The 19,991-nt window shown below is 37.6% G+C and overlaps 1 long non-coding RNA gene across 2 annotated transcripts in view; it reads right to left on the reverse strand.

Moving 5' to 3' along the window:
• Window positions 1–19,556, reverse strand: part of LOC138442317 (uncharacterized) — a 52,591-nt gene extending 33,035 nt beyond the window's left edge. Inside the window, exons 1-2 of one of the 2 annotated variants that reach the window (XR_011257638.1) lie at window positions 19,465–19,556; window positions 19,192–19,387 (exon numbers count right to left, since the gene is read on the reverse strand). This is a non-coding gene — a long non-coding RNA (uncharacterized lncRNA). The remainder of the gene's footprint in view (window positions 1–19,191; window positions 19,388–19,464) is intronic. The other variant, XR_011257639.1, reaches the window with a different exon arrangement.
• Window positions 19,557–19,991: the final 435 nt, after the last annotated feature.

A 19,991-nucleotide genomic window follows, 5' to 3' on the forward strand; every position in this document is an offset into this window, starting at 1 on the left:
CTGGTGTGAGGGGTAGTGGTGAGCTGTGGGAATGTGGAGAAGTAATGGTAAAGTAAGGGTCATAGAAAGCTTGGTCTAATTTCCTGATGCTACTGCTTACTTTGTGTTATGAACCGAAGTGGTAGAAGATACCGTTCAGTTACTTAAGACTGACTCGTGTTGAAGAGTAACTGACATTTCCATCTCACGATTTGGGCATCAGTTTGGGTTTGTTCTTGTCTTTTCCATCCTCATTACATCCACTGTCCTCATTGAAGCCTCCTCACCTAACAGTTGGATTACCGCAGTAGCCTCTTTCTTCACTCCTCTCTTCCCAAACTTTTCTCCTTCAATCCAGCCTACACATGGTTGCTAAATTAATCCTCCTAGAACGTGACTGTGATCACATTAGTCCCTTGGTATGGCAGGCAGCAAGAGCAGGAGAAAAACTGGGCGGCAGGAGGCCTGGACTCTGACCCGGGCTCAGCCACTGCCAGCTGGACGTGTCCTTCTCCCCTTCTGCTGCCCTTCTGGGCAGGATGACACTAGCGCAGCCGGAAAGCTGGCCCTCGCTCTAAAGTCTCACACCCCTGTGGTACAAAATCTGATCTGCGTATCGCTGCCTCCTTTCCCTGCAGTTCCTTCCTCAGCTGAGTGACCCACACCTCCTTCCTCCTCACAGTGGCAGTGAGAGTGAGTCCTCAGAAATGCTACGTGTATCCATTTGGACTGGCTCACCTTTGTGAAGCTTTCCCAGAGATCTTCAGCTTTTATCCTATAATTGACACCTTTGGGACTCACAGCTTTATCTCAAAACTTAGCCCCTTCTTATGGATCATCTAAGCAGTGGTGACAGTAATATTAGCTAAAATTTATCAAACACTTCTCAGGTGTTAGGCACTACATTAGTGCTTGTTTTCCTTATCTTATTTATTTATTCTCAAGGTACTGTTATTGTTCCTGCTTTATAGAGAAAGAAATTGAGGCCTAGAGAGGATGAGACACTGTCCAGAGTTTCATCCTGCTGGTGGATACTGGAGTCCTAGTTCCTAACCACATCTGCCGACTCCAGAAACCATATCCTTAATCACAAGACCATACCATGGATATATTATTTCTGTTTTGTCTTTTTTCTTGTAAATTAAATTATATTGTCAGAAATTCTATTTAGTACTTCTTCTTGACCACCACACAAACCTGTTATGTGACAGGTACACATAATAGAAGTTCTCAGTAGGAAAATAAGTGGTTGATAGAGATTAGGCAGCATTTTATCAGGGATGGGCATTTTTTTATTGGGTTGTTAAAAATAATTTATTAGATCTATATCTCTTGATGAGGAAAGTTGATAATAAAATGTTATTAATTGAAAATATAGAACATGATAAAAAACCAATGTGTATATTTATATATTTTTAAAACTTTAAGACAGTCTTTTTCTATATATACATTTTAAATTAGGACTTAAAGAAGGTCTATAAGTTAACATGTATATACTGGAGCTTCCCGGATAGATAGTGCTAATGGTGAAGAACCCACCAGCCAATGTAGGAGACGTAAGAGACATGGGTTCGATCCCTGAGTCAGGAAGATCCCCAGGAGGAGGAAATGGCAATGCACTCCAGTATTCTTGCTGGAGAATCCCATGGATATATGGGAGGAGCCTGGTGGGCTACAGTCCATAGGGTCACAAAGAGCTGGACACAACTAGAGTGACTTAGCATACATGCACTTATAAAATTATATTTAAATTAACATGGAAAAGAAGTGGGAAGGCTATACACTAAATTTTTAATATTGACTGCTTGTGATGAATAAGATTGGATAGAAGGAAGAAGAGGTTTAGCTTTTCTTTATACCTCTTATTGTTTGAATCGACATGGTGGACATGTAAATTTTTTAGAATTTGAGAACAGAGTAGAAAAAATAAAAATTGAAACTTGAATCTTAAATAATTTTTTGTTTCATTTGGGATTTTGAAAATAGTATTCTTTTCTAAAAAGTATTTGTCTTCATTTTATGTTGATCATGCACTTGGCTGATTTTTATCAAGTTGGATATACATTTTTATTATTATTTATCATGAGAAGATAAATTATATTGTTATTATATTATATTGTTATATATTAGAAGAATAGAGAAATCTTTGGCATGTTTCTTCAGCATGGCTTATCTGAACTTCATATTGCATGGCTCACCTGAACTTCATATTAACTATAAGGCTGACATTCAGGATTATAAACTTTATTTCCAAATTCAGTCAAATATCCTCTTCTTAAAAGTATTGTATACTGAGTTTGTTGTTGATTTATTCATCACATGAAAGAGTTGATATTCATCCATTAACTAATACTAATAAAAGGCTAGTCATATGAAAGTATTTCTAAATTCTTTAAACTATCATTTTCACAAAAAGAATTCCAGAAAGCCAATATTTGAAGACAAAAGCTAAAGTTTTGAGATGCGATATTCTGAAACATTGGCTGTAAAATCCCTGTAATTAGCATGACCCTTGGAGAATGTCATTGGATATTTGATGAAACAGGGCATGAACTCTGTTCTACCACCCAGGGGGGCCTGTAATACTACCCAGAATGACGCCTGGGAGTTTTAAACTACCAGATAGTTCTTATCTAAAAAACTCAGGGAGAAAGGCATTTGTCCACTCTAATGACTTCTGTTAGCAGATTTATGCCACTTAGATAAATATATTTCCACCTTCCTATCCCCTAAACTCTACTTAGATTTTAAAAAGTGAGAGAAAAAAAGGAAGATGTGTCTCATCTCAGTTTTCATAACTGAAAAAATATGATATAATAATTTTCTAGGAAACCACTCTAGTTCATATTCTTTGTTATAATATTTTAAAACATGCCTAGAGTTACAAACATGCAAACACAGAAAACCACTGGCTTTCTTTGTAGAATTAATCACATATTTTAAGAAAACAAATAGAATTAAATTGAAATAATAGACCAAAGAATGAGATACTTTATTAAAAACATTTCAGTCAGAAGTCATTATTCCCTCATAAACAGCTTTTCTAAGTGGTCATTGTTTTAGTAATTATAAGGCCATTATCCTTCTTCTTACATCAGTCTTGATGTAAAGATCAATGAAAAGAATAAATGTCTCTTTTATAAAGATAAATACTGTTGGAAAAAGGATGATTTAAAAAAAGAAAAGGGTCTGTTATAACCAGGGGTTTGCTCTTTGATTAAAAGTATCTCTAAAACAAATAACCTGCATGTGTATATGTGTGTGTAACTAATGCAATTAATCTTCATGCTAGATTAACTTGATAAAATATTGACCTAATTTGGGATTAAAAGATTACGAGTAACATTTTGCACTGAAGGCTGCAACATGCCTCATGTCAACGCAGTAATGACAGAATTAACCTCCCAAGCCCTCTTCAATTGGGGCGTTTCTGAGCTGCTACTTGTGCAGTGCTTAGATGACCCACAATGACTGATGCACAAAAGGCCCAGTGATGCTATTTTCTCAGCCAGCTGAGCGCCTCTGTGACTCAGAACTGTGGAAAAGGAAAACATATTCAAAAGAACATCTAGAAATGACTAACTTCTGCTTGTCAAATGTTTTAATTTACTAGTAAAACAAGTTGTCTGGAAGTACTTGCAACATTTTATTTTGAGTACAAAAATGCCATTAATAAACACGGTACAACTGAGCACACACACACACACGCACACACACACACACACACAGTTGCTTACAAGTATTAGACATTTTGCCATTAAATGTAAAGACTTGAAGGTAGAAGAAAATTTCCCTGTTGTTTCTTTTCTGCAGTTTTGGTTATAGTTTTCTGAAAATTAATGCAGAATTCCTGCCTATGGTATGTACCGATAGAGACAATGGTGTCTGACTCCCTTTTCTCATTGGGCAACTCTGTACTTTCAGATGGTAAAGAATTTGCCCTCAGTGCAGGAGACTTGGGTTCGATCCCTAAGATCCCCTGGAGAAGGGAATGACAACCCATTCCAGTATTCTTGCCTGGCAGATTCCATGGACAGAGGAGCCTGGTGGGCTATAGTCCACAGGGTTGCAAAGATTCAGACACAACTGAGCCACTAACATTTTCACTGTATACATATAAAATTCCAGTCAATACTTAACCTTCAATTGCCCTTGGCAGTTAGAGATGAGGTTGCGTAATAAATGAAATACATGGATGATTAAAAGGGATTTCTTAAAAAAATAAAAAGCAATTATGAGAGAGGGGGAAAAAAGCAGCATTAGTGCAATATTTACTTATTGAGTAGCATAGAATAAAACTGGCTCATGAGTTTAACATTCTTGAATTGATCATATTTTCTTTTAATAGATTTCCTAATTATCTGGATCCCGATTTCCCTTATTTGTATAAATACATCAACTAGATTGATGGAAGAGGGATTGAAAAATCTCTGTTCTGTCCTCTTGTGAATTAAACTTAATATATGTGGGTATGTGAAAGAAGAATTTTCAGGCTGGGCTGGACTTTATGAAGGCACATGCTCATGCTGTTCACAGGGGGATTTGAAGAGTTACAGATCAAGGTTTATTACATCAAATGCGAACCAATACATTCTCTGTCTGCCATTAGAGCTTCCTTCTAGATTTCAGCAATCAAAACTCTTCATGTGCAGAACACATGCAGTATGATTTTTCTCACATTCTATAACACCACGCTGTGGATCTTCCTTACAGGAGTGAATTCCACAGAATTTTGGCTCGTGTTATGACCAAGCTAAGAAAACTGTGGTCAATATTTCTTAGAATAAGTATATTTTACAAAGAAATAAATATCCTAATACATTCGATGAATTTTCTATGGAAAGCACCACAGTAATTTGGAATATGAGAAGCAATAAAATCCACAAGCCAAATCATGACTCATTCTTTATTGCTTTTTCCTAAAAGTGGAAAATTCCTATCATCAGTTAAGCCTGTATATTAGAATATATATGTATAATAACTTATATTGGTAGTTCAATAGATGTGTATGTATGTACCTAAAAATACCTCAGAAATGTTTATTACCAGGGCTTCTGATTCGCTGTGGGTGGAGGGTCACATACTGCTCTTCCAGCAATTTCTTGCCTGCTGTTCTTTCTTCATCATTACTCATTTCCTCTCCCTGTCTAGTGGTGTTTTCATTGGTAGCTCCAAACCTTTTTGGAGCCTACATGGTTCTGCCATTTTATCTCATTGAACCAGTCTTCATTATTTTCCATGTATAGAAACTGAGAATAAAAAGAAAGACTAACAGAAGAAATTACTGCTTTCTTGGATTCCATTAGTCCAATCCATTGAATTTGGTATGTACGGTACCTTATACTTAAGATGTTTTAGATAGAAAGACTTTTAGGTACTCTTGTCTTTCAGTAGATCGGAAACAAATTAGAGGGTAAAAGAGACTGTGTTCTTTCTGTCAGTGAGTGTAATTGTCTCCACAAATTGATTAATGCTTATAGTAATAAAAGAATAGCCAAGCAAAAAGTTCTTTGCACAAGGCACAAAAATACAAGTGTATTCCAAAGGAAAAAACAAAAATTTTTTTTTTCTGACAGAATTCTTTATGCTGATAATATTATCCAATTTAGCAGAGTTTATCTGATAAGTGTTCCATAATTTTGTACTCGTGTCATACAAAAAAAGACCAAGAACTGTGCTGAAAACATACTGACTTTTTCTGTCCACATCTCTTGACCTGTTTATGAATTTGAGATTCTAGACTAGCACCCCCTTTTTAAAACTCTGTTTATTTTTCTTCACTTTCCTGGTGTGTCATTATCGAAATTCTAGTGTTTTGACGACTCAAGCTACTTTCTTTCCTTTCCTGAATCCTTTTTTAAAAAAAATCCCCTTCTTATTCTGTTTTAGGTCCATTTCATCCCTCTTTGGTAATTCTTTTGATGCAAATATCAAATTTAAAGCAATTGAATCAGCAATTAATTCTGGTTATTTCTAAGCAGTGGTATTATGGGAGACTTTCTAATCTCTAAAATGTTTGATTATTTGCAAATAGTATGTGTTGCTGTGAAAATTAAAAGTACCGAAAATATTTGAAAGACCTAACTGGTAGTTGATGGTCCATTACCTCCACCATAGTTTGGCCCCAGGTGAATAACAGGGAGGGAACACAGCCCTTGTGTTTCTGTCCATCAACAGAAAATTGGATTAAAGATTGAGTGAACATGGCCCCGCCCATCAGAACAAGACCCAATTTTCCCCTCAGTCAGTCTCTTCCATCAGGAAGCTTCCGTAAGCCTCTTATCCTCCTCCATCAGAGGGTAGGCAGACTGAAAACCACAATCACTGAAAACTAACCAGTCTGAGCACACGGACCACAGCTCTGTCTAATTCAGTGAAACTATGAGCCATGCCATGTAGGGCCACCCAAGATGGACGAGTCATGGTGGAGGGTTCCGACAAAACATGGTCCACTGGAGACAGGAATGGCAAACCACTTTAGTATTCTTGCCTTGAGAACCCTATGAACAGTATGAAAAGGCAAAAAGATAGAATACTGAAAGAGGACCTTCCCAGGACAGTAGGTGCCCAATATGCTACTGGAGATCAGAGGAGAAATAGCTCCAGAAAGAATGAGGGGATGGAACCAAAGTGAAACAACACCCAGCTGTGGATGTGACTGGTGATAGAAGTGAAGTCCAGTACTGTAAAGAGCAGTATTGTACAGGAACCTGGAATGTTAGGTCCATGAATCAAGGCAAAATGGAAAGGTCAAACAGGAGATGGCAAGAGTGAACACTGGCATTTTAGGAATCAGTGAACTGAAATGGACTGGAATGGGTGAATTGAACTCAGATGACCATTATGTCTACTACTGTGGGCAAGAATCCCTTAGAAGAAATAAGAGTAGCCATCATAGTCAACAAAAGAGTCTGAAATGCAGTACTTGGATGCAATTTCAAAAACGACAGAATGATCTCTGTTCATTTCCAAGGCAAATCATTCAGTATCACGGTAATCCAAGTCTGTGCCCTGACCAGTAATGCTGAAGAAGCTGAAGTTGAATGGTTATATGAAGACCTACAAGACCTTCTAGAACTAACAACCCAAAGAGATGTCCTTAATAGGGGACTGGAATGCAAAAGTAGGAAGTTAAACAGCTGGAATAACAGGCATATTCGGCCTTGGAGTACAGAATGAGCAGGGCAAAGCCTAATAGAGTTTTGCCAAGAGAACACGCTGGTCATAGCAAACACCCTCTTCCAACAACACAAGAGAAGACTCTACACATGACCATCACCATGGTCAATACCAAAATCAGATTGATTATATTCTTTGCAGCCAAAGATGAAGAAGCTCTATACAGTCAGCAAAAACAAGACTGGGAGCTGACTGTGGCTCAGATCATGAACTCCTTATTGCCAAATACAGACTTAAACTGAAGAAAGTAGGGAAAACCATTAAACCATTCAGGTATGACCTAAATCAAATCCCTTATGATTGTACAGTGGAAGTGACAGATAGATTCAAGGGATTAGGCCTAGAGAACTATGGACAGAGGTTCATGACCTTGTACAGGAGGCAGGGATCAAGACCATCCCCAAAGAAAAGAAATGCAAAAAGGCAAAATGGTTTTCTGAGGAGGCCTTACAAATAGCTGTAAATAGAAGAGAAGGGAAAGGCAAAGGAGAAAAGGAAAGGAAAGATATGCCTATTTGAATGCAGAGTTCCAAAGAATAGCAAGGAGAGATAAGAAGGTCTTCCTCGGCGATCAATGCAAAGAAATAGAGGAGAACAATAGAATGGGAAAGACTAGAGATCTCTTCAAAAAGATTAGAGACACCAAGGGAATATTTCACGCAAAGATGGGCACAATAAAGGACAGAAATAGTATGGGCCTAACAGAAGCAGCGGATATTAAGAAGAGGTAGCAAGAATATACAGAGTGAAGTGAGTGAAGTCGCTCAGTCGTGTCCGACTCTTTGCGACCCTGTTGTAGCCCACCAGGCTCCTCCATTTATGGGATTCTCCAGGCAGGAATACTGGAGAGGGTTGCCATTTCCTTCTCCTGGGGATCTTCCCGACCCAGGGATCGAACCCAGGTCTCCCACATTGCGGGCAGACACTTTAACCTCTAAGCCACCAGGGAAGTCAGAATATACAGAAGAACTATACAAAAAAGATCTTCATGACCCAGATAATCATGATGGTGTGATCACTCACCTAGAGCCAGACATCCTAGAATGCGAAGTCAAGTGAGCCTTAGGAAGCATCACTATGACCAAGGCTAGTGGAGGTGATGGAATTCCAGTTGAGCTATTTCAAATCCTGAAAGATGATGCTGTGAAAGTGCTGCACTCAATATGCCAGCAAATATGGAAAACTCAGCAGTGGCCACAGGACTGGAAAAGGCCAGTTTTCATTCCAATCCCAAAGAAAGGCAATGCCAAAGAATGCTCAAACTACCACACAATTGTCACACGCTAGTAAAGTAATGCTCAAAATTCTCCAGCCAGGCTTCAGCAATACGTGAACTGTGAACATCCACATGTTCAAGCTAGATTTAGAAAAGGCAGAGGAACCAGAGATCAAATTGCCAACATCCACTGGATCATCGAAAAAGCAAGAGAGTTCCAAAAAATATCTACTTCTGCTTTATTGACTATACCAAATCCTTTGACTGTGGACCACAACAAACTGGATAATTCTTCAAGAGATGGGCATACCAGATCACCTGACCTGCCTCTTGAGAAATCTGTATGCAGATCAGGATGCAAGAGTTAGAACTGGACATGGAACAACAGACTAGTTCCAAATAGGAAAAGGAGTACGTCAAGGCTATATATTGTCATACTGCTTATTTAACTTATATGTGGAGCACATCATGTGAAACACTGGGCTGGATGAAGCACAAGCTGGAATCAAGATTGCCGGGAGAAATATCAATAACCTCAGATATGCAGATGACACCACACTTACGGCAGAAAGTGAAGAAGAACTAAAGAGCCTTTAGATGAAAGTGAAAGAGGAGAGTGAAAAAGTTGGCTTTAAAGCTCAATATTCAGAAAACTAATATTATGGCAACTGGTCCCATCACTTCATGGCAGATAGATGGGGAAACAGTGGAAACAGTGGCTGACTTTATTTTTTGGGGCTCCAAAATCACTGCAGCTGGTGACTGCAGCCATGAAATTAAAAGACGCTTGCTCCTTTCATAGAAGAAAAGCTATGACCAACCTAGACAGCATGTTAAAAAGCAGAGACATTACTTTATCAACAAAGGTTCATCTAGTCAAAACTATGGTTTTTCCAGTGGTCATGTATGGATGTGAGAGTTGGACTGTGAAGAAGGCTGAGTGCCAAAGAATTGATGCTTTTGAACTGTGGTGTTGAAGACTATTGAAAGTCCCTTGGCCTGCAAGGAGATCCAACCAGTCCATCCTAAAGAAAATCAGTCCTGAATATTCGTTGGAAGGATTGATGCTGAAGCTGAAACTCCAATAATGTGGCCACCTGTTGTGAAAAATTGACTCATTGGAAAAGACCCTGATGCTGGGAAAGATTTAAGGCAGGAGGAGAAGGGGACAACAGAGGATGAGATGGTTGGATGGCATCACGGACTTAATGGAGATGAGTTTGAGTAAACTCCAGGAGTTGGCAATGGACAGTGAGGCCTGGTGTGTTGCAGTCCATTGGGTCACAAGGAGTCAGAATGACTGAGTGACTGAACTGAACTGAACTGGTAGTTGAGGTCTTAGATCTTTGTCAGCAGAAGATGGATGTCTGTTTCTTTATTCTTCTCCCCCTCTTAGTCAACTTGTTTAGGAAATGGTAACCCACTCCAGTATTTTTGCCTGGAAAATTCAGGAAGAGAAAAGCCTGGCAGGCTGCAGTTTATGGGGTCCCAAAGGGTCAGACATGACTGATCCCGATGCACTTCTGAGTCAAAGTTTAAGGCATCTGCTCATTACATTCCAGGGGCCTTCAGAGTGGGGCCCAGGTTGTTCCCACCAACTTACCATCACTATGAGGGTCTCATCATTCCCTGCATCATTTCTGCATTTATAGATTCCCCTGCTGCCTTACGATGTCTCCCCTGGGGTTTTGTTGCTTTATACACTTATAAGTTATCTCAGTGTTATTTATTTATTTTTAAAATTTGATCTGTAAGTTCTCACACGTCTTCAGACTAGTGAGGGTGCAGTGGTGGTGCTGTGCTCACTGTGTCTGACTCCGTGCAGCCCTCTGACTGTGTGTAGCCCACCAGGCTCCTCTGTCCATGGGATTCTCCAGGCAAGGAGTACCAGAATGCGATGACATGCCCTCTTCCAGCAGTCTTCCTGACCCAGCAATCTAACCTGCGTCTCTTACATCTCCTAAATTGGCAGGCGAGTTCTTCACCACTGTGCCTCCTGTGAAGCCCATGGTGAGAGCAGTGATGGCAAAATACAAACCAGATTATTTCTCTCCTCTCAAACACTTCCAATATTTTTTGTTTGCCACTTCACCTGAATACAAAAGATTTTTTGCAATCTTTAATCTAATTTTAGAATTGAAAGCAGGGTTCACAACAGAATTATTCCCAGTAGTTGAAGGGAAGTGAAATCAAGCCAAATGACTATCTGCACATAAACCGAATATAGTATGTGTGTGTGTATCAGTTCAATTCAGTTCAGTCGCTCAGTCGTGTCTGACTCTTTGTGACCCCATGAATCACAGCACATCAGGCCTCCCTGTCCATCACCAGCTTTCAGAGTCCACCCAAAACCATGTCCATCACGTCGATGATGCCATCCAACCATCTCATCCTCTGCTGTCCCCTTCTCCTCCTGCCCTCAATATTTCCCAGCATCAGGGTCCTTTCCAATGAGTCAGCTCTTCACATCAGGTTGCCAAAGTATTGGAGTTTCAGCCCCAACATCAGTCCTTCCAGGGAACACCCAGGACTGATCTCCTTTAGGATGGACTGGTTGGATTTTCTTGCAGTCCAAGGGACTCTCAAGAGTCTTCTCCAACACCACAGCTCAAAAGCATCAATTCTTCGGGGCTCAGCTTTCTTCACAGTCCAACTCTCACATCCATACATGACTACTGGAAAAACCATAGCCTTGACTAGACGGACCTTTGTTGGCAAAGTAATGTCTCTGCTTTTGAATATGCTATCTAGGTTAGTCATAACTTTCCTTCCAAGGAGTAAGCGTCTTTCAATTTCATGGCTGCAATCATCATCTGCAGTGATTTTGGAGCCCAAAAAAATGAAGTCTGACACTGTTTTCAGTGTTTCCCCATCTATCTGCCATGAAGTGATGGGACCGGATGCCATGATATTAGTTTTCTGAATGTTGAGCTTTAAGCCAACTTTTTCACTCTCCTCTTTCGCTTTCATCAAGAGGCTCTTTAGTTCTTCACTTTCTGCCATAAGTGTGGTGTCATCTGCATATCTGAGGTTATTGATATTTCTCCCGCCAATCTTGATTCCAGCTTGTGCTTCTTCCAGCCCAGTGTTTCTCATGATGTACTCTGCATATAAGTTAAATAAGCAAGGTGACAATATACAGCCTCGATGTACTTCTTTTCCTATTTGGAACTAGTCTGTTGTTCCATGTCCAGTTCTAACCCTTGCATCCTGATCTGCATACAGATTTCTCAAGAGCGGATCAGGTGGTCTGGTATTCCCATCTCTTCAGAATTTTCCACAGTTTATTATGATCCACACAGTCAAAGGCTTTGGCATAGTCAATAAAGCAGAAATAGATATTTTTCTGGAACTCTCTTGCTTTTTTGATGATCCATCGGACGTTGGCAATTTGATCTCTGGTTCCTCTGCCTTTTCTAAAACCAGCTTGAACATGTGGAAGTTCACAGTTCACATATTGCTGAAGCCTGGCTTGGAGAATTTTGAGCATTACTTTACTAGCATGTGAGATGAGTGCAATTGTGCGGTAGTTTGAGCATTCTTTGGCATTTCCTTTCTTTGGGATTGGAATGAAAACTGACCTTTTCCAGTCCTGTGGCCACTGCTGAGTTTTCCATGTTTGCTGGCATATTGAGTGCAGCACTTTCACAGCATCATCTTTCAGAATTTGAAATAGCTCAACTGGAATTCCATCACCTCCACAATATATATATAATCATTCACAATGGAATGTCATTCAGCCTAAAAAAGAATAAAAGTTTGGTATATGCCGCAGTATTAATGAACTTTGAAAACATTATGTTAAGTGAAATGTCAGTTGCAACAAATATTGTGAATTCCATCTATAGGCGATACCTAGAATAGTCAAATTCGTAAGAGAGAGAAATACTGTTTACTAGGGTCTAGGGGGAGGAGAGAAATGGGGAGTCATTATTAGTGAGTACAGAGTTTCAGTTTGGGAATAAAAAAGTTCTGGGAATAGATAGTGGCGATGATTACACAAGGATGTGAATGTATTTAATACTGAATTCTAAATTTAAATGACTAAAAGGATAAATTTTATGTTACACGTATGTTAGACCAATAAAAAGTGCCTTGAAAAAGTATTAAAAATGTAACAAAAATCACTCAAGCATCTACTTATCATGTGTCTGCATATGACTCTAAATTATGTCTCCGGGTCTGAATAATATTTTGATAATGCTTTTCTTCTGCTCTATCTTCTGGAAATGTAAATTCTAAAACCTGATTGTAAGAATAAGAAGAAACAAAAGAAAATAGGGTTATGAGTTAAAAAAAAAAACAAACGTCAAGGGCAACACTGCATATTTGAAATCCAAAATGTTTGTGTAGCATCTCTGTGGAGCCCTGGGCTAGGTGTTTTCATTCATTCATCCATTCAGTTCAGTATTCCAGTCCTCCCTCAGGTTCTAGGGTCCAGCACTAAATGAGACAGACAAGATCTCTAACCTAAAAGGCCATTTCACATACTAACAAGTGCTGTGAAGGAAGATAAAACCCAGAGAAGGTGATGTAGTGTGTTGTGTGTGTGTGTGTGTGTGTGTGTACTTGTGTTAGATGAGATAGTGATGCAGAAAGGGAGGTTAAAAAGAACAGAAGAATCAGGGTCGTTTGTGTAACATCTCTGTACTCCAACACTGCTGCTGTAGTTTCTGATGATGGTGGTGATAATCCTTAAAATTCAGCGAGGACTACATTAAGGAGAATCACATACATACACAGTTTTTTCTTTCACTTGAGCCTCTAAAAACATGGCTTTGATTATATATCTTTGCAAAAATGATAAAAACTCATATATCAATTCATGTATATGAACTGCATTATTTCAACGTATTACACCTGTTGCTGTGTTGCTCTGCCAAGTCTCTTTCAGTAATAGTGGCAAAAGGAAAAATATTTCCTCACCTCACCAGCTGTGCATTTTCCTAAGTAGGTCTCTTCTTATGATTCATCCCATGAGATATTTGTTGCTATGGCCTTTTGTTGCCCATTAGAGCCTGAGTTTATGGAGTTTATTGTGATTAGAGTATGTTCTTTAAAAACAAAACTGTGTTTACCTCATGATACTTTCTTCAGTGTCTAAAACACAGTGTTCTGTCAGTAAATATTTCTCAAATTGAACTGAATCCATAATTTGAAAGTTTAGTTTTACGTAGACTTTTAGGGATAGAATTTAAGGATAGAATTTCATAGTTGTATTTTTAAGAGATCTTAATATTTTTTCTTCCTTTGGAATTATTATGATTACAAAATGTAGTACTTTGGAGTGTGTAGGTGTACAGAGGTCTAAAAGCTAAAAGACATGTCCCATGGAAAGCTTGTTGACTTTCTGCCCATTTGTTACTGAGAATGAACGAAGCTGTCCCCTAACTTGCGAGTATCTGAGGTGCCCATTCTCTCTCTGAAGGTTTTCAGATTCATCTTATTCTGTCTTGGTGGAATCTTGAACCTTTTTCAGAGGTCAATAGAGGGGTGGATTTGATGTCAGATTCTCACATTTTTATTTTTTGTGTTTTGGGAGAAATTCCAAGGAGGCTCTGGAAACTCTTCTGGTCAAAGAATAAATCACTTTACAAGCCCTTGTCTTGATGATGACTTCTTCCTGCAGTTATGTCCTCTTAAAAGTTTATTCAGGGACTGAATTGTTTTATTTATTGAACTGGACAGGAAATAATTTGAGATCACTCATATTATTCCATATATTGGCATTAAAATTTATCTCTATGGCAAAAATTTTCTTAGGTATTCCTTAATGCATTCCTCAAACTTCATATTTATAACTAGTTTGAAAATCAAAATTTTCTCTCATACCACCAATCAGAACAAAAAACGTGTCTGTTCCTTGAATGCCAGAATTACCCAGGGTTTTGCCTTTAGCCTTCCTGTACTACAGGCCATCTCACGCACTACCCAAATTTTTTTAAAATTCCTACTAATTGTGCCAGGCATGACCATTTTCTTACTTTATATAGCTCTTCTCAGTCCTTAGGTTCTCCTCTTCTCCTATCCTTTCTCTTGGGTTGGACTTTGTGACTGGTTTCCCAAATTAGTCTCTTACCAACACCCTTGATTCTTGTGTATGCTAAATCCCATGGACAGAGGAGCCTGGTAGGCTTGTCCATGGGATTGCAAAGAGCTGGACATGATTGAGCAACTGAGCAGAGCTCACACACGTTCAGCAACTACCTATAAAATCCTTATCCTGGATTGTTGCTGTCATCCACTTTCTCTGCCCTCATATCCAGGCAGCTGAACCTACCAAAAAATAATCACATAAACTTGGACATTGACCATTACAAAAATATGGTCCCCAGTTTAATCAGTCATTGTAACATGGTCCCCCATTTCAGTATATTTTCCCAGTGTTTTCTAAGAATAATTTAAACATATGTCACATTTCTCATGTAACTTGTTCAGCCTTTTCCTCTTGACAGATAATGACCTCTGGATTTATTGAGAAAATTGTGCCCATCGCAGCTGTGTTGCAGACTCTCATTATAATTTGTCCTTCTACCTACAAGCTATCTACATCCAGACCAATCTTAAATGTTTTTTTCCTAAAGCCTGAAGATCCGTCCATTCATGCTATCCTTTGGCTCCATAACCTCCCCATATTGCTGCACTTTATTCCACTTTTCAAGGCCCCAATCCTGAAAATGTCAAACTCACTTTTCTAAAGATTTCTTTCAAATCTCTCCCATTCTAATAAAATGTCCCTTAACCCTAGGATCCCACGAGTTGTTATTCATTTTTTTCCTTCTCCTTTCTTACCTGAATTTTACCAAAGAGCAGTCTTCACTTTCTGTCTTTAATCTTTACTTCTCTGAAATATGATTTCATCCCTAACCACAATATTGAAACTTCTTTTTTAAGATAATGCATGTATTTTAGTTTTCCAAACCCAACAAACATTTTTCATCCTTTTTGACTGAAGTATAGTTGATTCACAATGTTGTATTAATTTCTTCTCTACAGGAAAATGACCCTCATACACTCGTACTTTTTCATATTCTATTTATATTCTATTCATTTTTCATCCTTATATTACTGGAATGGACATTGGGCATAAAAATACATATTGTATGATTGTTGAATCACTTTGACTTTTATTTGGATTTTATACCAAAAACAATTTAAATATCTCTGCAATTTGATGTTCTTATTTAGGTTTGAAAAGATATAAAACCACAAGGTTTTTAAAGATATAAAACAATAGATCATCTACAACAAAAACTACAAAACTAATCACTCCAGGGAAACTATTATAACATGGGTTCTATAGAATTTCAGGACAAGCTATTGTCATTTTTAAGAGTAATGAAGTAACGTTATGCCTTTAATCCATTAGGAAGTAGTGATCTGGTTTAAAGAGCTAAGAGAGTCTTTAAATGCATCATGGTTTTGGTTGTTCTTTGCACCTCTTCATCTTTTTTCATTGACTACTTGTAATTTATCTAAGTTTATAACATTTATGGTTTCATAGTCATGGACAATTCTCCTACCTAAAACATTTGGTAATTGTCTTACCTTTGAGAAAATGAGAAAGGCTAGAGGCCTAGGTGAAATTCTGCACCATATATAGTTTCATAGAAATGATTTAATAATTGCCATCCACGCAACATCTGTAAAATCTTTTTCCTCAACCAATCTTTGAACATGTTTAAAATTATAAATATTTAGAATTTTTATATAAATTCAACTATAGCCTGTTCTTTTGTTTTCACACTGACTCACCTTATACGTAATGTGAACAGCAGTTAAATAGTTCTTTTATTCTATCACATCCTTTGAGGATGATTTTTTTTTTCATAAGCTTCTTTTATATTTGAAAATATTTTCTAGGTAGTTAGGTTTCTCATTATTTTTATTATTATTTCACTATTAAAAATGAAGAGAAATATCTTATCTTCTATTATTGCTTATATTTCTTCAAAAAAAGGAAAAACCAAAGTTTCTTCCTATTAACAACTAAATTCATGACATGTTTCTCCTGAGATTTTTTTAAAAAATCCAATACTGTGGAAACTTGCCATTTAAGGTAGTGGCACAGAGCCCTATTACACCTTAGTTAAAAGACGTGAAGAAAAACTGATGTCCTAGGCTGTGGAGAAACAGGGTGGAGCCTCAGCCAGCTGACCCTCAGTCAGCTTTCTTTGTTACACTAGTGCTCAGAAAGTAGTATCATTTCCTTTGTATACTAAAATATGAAAATAATCAAGAAGTACTACTTTTCATTAAGGCAGAACTTATCTTGAAGACAGTTGTGGGAAAAAACAAAATCCCAGTATTTCTTTATGTATCAGTTTATATTACTGCCCAACAAATTACTTTTAATTTGAAACCAAGATTTCAAAATTGTTTTAGTGGTTGTTGACTGTAATAAAAAGCTATTACATGGGCAAATAGTTAGATGTTCACTGTTAAAAGAAAATAATTATATCAACAGTTGCCTTTTTTGAATAATACGTTGTATAATGATGGTCTATGGTTGAACAGCCTTATGAGTAAACACAGGTTTGAGAGTATGTTTATACATATAGGCAGATTTAATTGCTTCTAATTTAAAAAAATTACATAGCTTTAGGTACACAGAAAGCTATTTTATTTGTTATAATGCAGAATAACCACTTGAGTATATGTTTTTTAGTTGCTATTATTCTTTTATGCTTCATGTATTAACATTATCCGATAGAGCAATATTATGCAAATAAAATTTCTAACAGGCATTTTTTTGCTTTGTGTGGATCAGAGTAAATTCAGTATTTTTTGTATTAAATGTTTTTACTGCTTTATTTATCTATTCATCAACTATATATTGACTGCTTACTATGGACCAGATGCAGTGAGATGTCAGAATAGCGGAAATTCAAGATGGAATTTTTCTTAAGCTCAAAATCTTGGTTCCTTCTCTTTGTAATGATATACATGAAAGTATTCAGTTTATTATGAGCAATTGGGGCTGAATTTATCCCGCTCTTGTGAAGAAGAAAGAAAAGTCTTCTATGTCAAAAAAGAGAGAATTTGTTACTGAAATCATAAAGGAAAGCATCCTGCCCTGTTGCTGTTAGGGTCTATGAATAATATATCCTTGTACCCATAAAATGTCATTTAAGAAATTATTTTTAAATAATATTCATAATTTAGCCATAAGCCAAAACATCTGGACATCCTAATTTTTGCTATTTTAGAAACACTTAAATGTATTTATTGGTTTCAAGCAGAAAGTTTTATCTTATGATAAAATAACTTCCACTTTAAGTAACTTATAAAAAAAACAAATTATTTTAGAACATTGGTTTTATTAGTAAACAGAACCAGAATTATTTCACAATGATCTTTTAAGAATTTTGGTAACTCCTATATTGGAAAAATGTAACCGCCTCCTACAGAGATCTGAATTTGTTTTTATTAAATGTACTTGAATATTCACATCTATTAACTGAGTTCTTGAAACTGATGCTCAAGTCCTTTATGAAGAAAAAGAAATCTCAAAGCATATTTTATCATAATAATGAATAGTATTAATACTATCATGATTACTGTCATGATTATTTACTTATTTTTGCCTTTGATTTCATTAAGTAGTGCCATTGTCTTAGAAATTTATTACAGCAGGATGAAAGCAAGGACATGTCATTTGGCTGTCTCAATGTCAGTTTCCTTTCATCCTGGGGGCGGGGTAGGGGGAAGGTATGGGGGAGCCAGCGCTGTGTAGGGAGAATAAAGCTCTTTCTTGGAGGTGGGGGTATTATACTATGAATCCAATTTCATATCTATCTTGTCATCTGTCACTAGACAGAAGAGATATAGGACAGTGGCAAACTCATGTTAAAAAGGCTGTCTTGGGACACCAAAGAGAAAAGTTAATGGACATGGATTTACAAATTATTAATGATTTTTCTTGTCATTTCTTGAAAAATGAAAGCTATGCACACTGCCTCTCTCCCCAAACAGATTGCATTTTATTTCTCTGCAGTTTGTCCATCAGCCTTCACTCTGACAACATAATCCAGAACTAATCCAGAGCATTCGGTTTTCCTTGTTGGCTCTCAGGCAGCCTGCTTAGACAAATCCTGCTACCTGTCAGCCCTCCTGTGGGTGCCAAATCGGCTGCCAGTTTAACCCCTCGGGAAGCAGGAAGACCTGCTGATTTAACCCCAACTTCCCTTTCTGTAATCCACAGTAAATAGGGAGGATGTGAGCAGGCTAACTGTTTTAATCAGGCCTGGATCCTTTGAAATCTGTTTCATATACAGCTTTAAGAACTCAGGTTATGAACATCCTGATGTAAAATCAGATGGCAGGTCTTCCAAAATGTGCGCCCTAAAGAAGCAGATGGATCAGACACACTAAAAGGTCTTAATCTTCTAAAGTAGTCTATAGAAACATACACATCACTTCCCTGAGCCAAACTGTGGCTTATAAATACTTCCTAATTGTCAGGATGAGGTCAAAACTGATTTAGGGAAAAAAAGGGGAAAAATAACCATTTGGGGATTATCAAGATTCACGCTTTGCTAATTTCTAAATGTGCTTGTCATAAGTTACCTTCTCTTTATCCCCTGCCTCCCCAATGCATGTCTATGCACACACGTTAATTCTTGTTGCATGACAGCGAATTTGAATATTATTTACAGATTGGTCTCAAATGATTCCAATATGAGCAAATAAGTAGACAAAGTTTTCAAATGAGTAAATATAAATTAATGTTGCATGGCATTTAAATGACTCACATTAATTTGACCAGGAATGAAAACGGAGCACATTGAAGTAAAAAGCCTTTTAAAAATACTCACTTTTTTATTCATAAAGAATACCAACACGCCACTTTGTCCTTGTTGGAATTCAAGGCACATCAGTCTATCTGCTCCTGCAGCATCAATAATCCACAGCAGGAGAAAACTTCCATGAGCACGGCGTTCCAGGGCACACTTAAAAGTTCCTCTAAGTTTAGCCTTCTGAGAAATGTGATAAAGCTTCGGTCAGCTCTTCCTGTATTAGGAAGGTAAGACATCCAGGTTGATAGGGAGAAGGGAACCATAGCCCACTCCCCAAGGAGAGAAGCAGACCTTTACCACAAACAAGTGGTGGGAATCGCTGTGATTCTAATGGGGACCTTTACTCTTCCTCCATTTAATTGCAGGCTTTTCTTTAAAAGCAGGAAAGACAAGGTTGGCCCCCTCCCTACTTATTTCCTCCCACAGAGCAGATGACAGATGAGAAAAGTTCATTGTGCAGAACAAACACCCAAGATATGGCTCAGCGTGAGTGCACTTGTACACATGCAAACATACATGCCACTCACTTGGTGGTTTCTGACCTATTTTTGAAATTAAATATTTTATTCCTCGTCAATCAATGTGATGATAGATGTCTTTTTGTATGGTCATATCTCAAAATTTATGCAGTAGAAATGAAAACAAGCTTTTTGTTTTTTGAATGCTCAGGTTTTTAAAGTAAAAAATTTACTTTTGTCTGTTTAACAGGTAGTTGTATTTATTTGAAAATGAAGGTGTGACTTATATTCCAACTTTTTTTGGTTTGTTTTTGCTAGCATCCTTTTCACCTCTCTTTCTCCATGATCCATGTTCTTTTT

The sequence above is a fragment of the Ovis canadensis genome, chromosome 6 (assembly GCF_042477335.2).
Source record: "Ovis canadensis isolate MfBH-ARS-UI-01 breed Bighorn chromosome 6, ARS-UI_OviCan_v2, whole genome shotgun sequence".
Taxonomy (NCBI): Eukaryota; Metazoa; Chordata; class Mammalia; order Artiodactyla; family Bovidae; genus Ovis; species Ovis canadensis.